This window comes from Puntigrus tetrazona, unplaced genomic scaffold, assembly GCF_018831695.1.
Source record: "Puntigrus tetrazona isolate hp1 unplaced genomic scaffold, ASM1883169v1 S000000283, whole genome shotgun sequence".
Lineage (NCBI taxonomy): Eukaryota > Metazoa > Chordata > Actinopteri > Cypriniformes > Cyprinidae > Puntigrus > Puntigrus tetrazona.
In genome coordinates this window covers 1,635,001-1,637,500 of record NW_025047944.1, presented here as the reverse complement: position 1 = coordinate 1,637,500, position 2,500 = coordinate 1,635,001, and the positions used below count along the sequence as shown (strand labels likewise).

Below are 2,500 nucleotides of genomic sequence, written 5' to 3'. Positions count from 1 at the left end.
CACACAGACACACACACACACACACACACACTCACACACTCACACACACACAGACACACACACACACACACACACACACACACACACACACACACACACACACACAGACACAGACACACACACACACACACACTCACACAGACACAGACACACACACACACTCACACACAGACACACACAGACACAGACACACACTCACACACACACACACACAGATAGACACACACACACACACACACACACACACACATAGATAGACACACACACACACACGTCCTCATAAGTCACCTTCTCCTTGTCATAGCTGTATCACTATATAATTATTCCTCATTATCAGAGAGCTATGTATTTATGTTTAAACAGAGTATGTTTTATTGTAAGTTTATGTCTATAGTTTTCCTCTCTTCTGTTGATATCTTCTCTCTTTATTCAGAGCTCATCTTCGTTTAACATCAAAACACTGATAAAAACACTGATATCAGACTCTTACTGTGTTTTTATGAGGAGCTGAGGTTTGATGTTTTGTTTAAATGATCATGATGAAGAACACTGAAGATCAATCCATCCAGTTAATGTTTGTTTAATGTTTTATATGTGTGTGTGTGTGTGTGTGTGTGTGTGTGTGATATTGTGGATCACATCTAGAGAGGATATTAAAAGATTCACAGAGTGAATTAGGTTTGTAAATGAATCATGTAGGTTATTATTATGGACATTCATTTATTTTAATAATACTGCTATTCGGCGGCGTTATGAATTCATCTCATGATGTGAATCAATATCATATATGACCTGAAGCCTGTGGAAGAAAACAACATTATGAAGCTGATGATTGAATACAGACATCATGAGCAGAGATCAGCATCAGATCATGATCGTTTCCTCCTGAGTGTGTGTGTGTGTGTGTGTGTGTGTGTGTGTGTGTGTGTGTGTGTGTGTGTGTGTGTGTGTGTGCGCATGCGTGAGTGTGTGTGTGTGTGTGTGTGTGTGTGTGTGTGTGTGTGTGTGTGTGTGTGTGTGTGTGTGTGTGTGTGTGTGTGTGTGTGTGTGTGTGTGTGTGTGTGTGTGTGTGTGTGTGTGTGTGTGTGTGTGTGTGTGTGTGTGTGTGTGTGTGTGTGTGTGTGTGTGTGTGTGTGTGTGTGTGTGTGTGTGTGTGTGTGTGTGTGTGTGTGTGTGTGTGTGTGTGTGTCTGTGTGTTTGTGTGTCGGTGTGTGTGAGTGTGTGAGTGTGTGTGTGTGTGTGTGTGTGTGTGTGTGTGTGTCTGTGTGTGTGTGTGTGTGTGTGTGTGTGTGTGTGTGTGTGTGTGTGTGTGTGTGTGTGTGCGCATGCGTGAGTGTGTGTGTGTGTGTGTGTGTGTGTGTGTGTGTGTGTGTATGTGTGTGAGTGTGTGTGTGTGTGTGTAGTGTGTGTGTGTGTGTGTGTGTGTGTGTGTGTGTGTGTGTGTGTGTGTGTGTGTGTGTGTGTGTGTGTGTGTGTGTGTGTGTGTGTGTGTGTGTGTGTGTGTGTGTGTGTGTGTGTGTGTGTGTGTCTGTGTGTGTGTGTGTGTGTGTGTGTGTGTGTGTGTGTGTGTGTGTGTGTGTCTGTGTGTGTTAGTGTGTGTGTGTGTGTGTCTCTCTCTCTGTTTTCTCTTTCTCTGGAGTCTCGTGTCTCAGGCTGATCTCGTCCTCAGTTTGACGTTGAGTTTTGTCGCTGTGTAATCAAACTCAAACCTCAGACAGTGTCTTCCCGGGGATCACCACGTCCTCAGATCCTCAGGAGCTTCAGAGTTTAAAGTAGAGAGGCTGTAAGGAGTGAAATAAAACCAAGCCAATAGCTGACATTTATCAGAGCTAGATCTGTTGTGTATATAACACACCTTAAAACACTGGAAGAATAGAGTATAATTAATAATAATTAATAATAGAGTCATTTGAAGGAATTATCCGGATGTATTTTTTACAGGAGTTTCAGCTGTGTTATGAATTTTACACTGCATTGACTATTTCTTTATAAATGTCTGTAAAACTAATAGATAATGTCCCAGTAATGAGCTGTTATTCTATGGATTTATTTCTTAAAGAATCTAATCTAATCGAACCATTTTTGTAGTTATTTTCTTTTCAGTAGGAGACCCGTCACGTAATGATAAAATATTGTAAATATTAATATAACATATCATTTTTGTAGATAGTTTTTTCAATATAATATAATATTGTAGTTAATTTATTTTTAATAGTGATATGATATAAATTATGTAGTTTTGTAGTTTAATAATAATATTCAATAAGATATAAAATAAAGAAAATATGTGCAGTATTTAATATATATTTTTGCATTTAGTTTCTTTTTAATACACTAATATAATACTGTACATATTTTGCAGTTAGCTTCTTATTAATGATAATATAATACTATAATATATAATTTTTTTATGTATATAAATGTTATTTATTGTAGTTAATTTCCCTTTAATAGTAATACAGTTTAGTACATCATTTTTGGATTTTTTTTTACTAATAAA

General features: G+C 37.8%; 1 protein-coding gene across 2 annotated transcripts in view; it reads left to right on the top strand.

The window, feature by feature from the left end:
- Nucleotides 1–2,500, top strand: part of chrm3b (cholinergic receptor, muscarinic 3b) — a 21,744-nt gene that overhangs the window by 16,667 nt on the left and 2,577 nt on the right. The window lies entirely within an intron of this gene.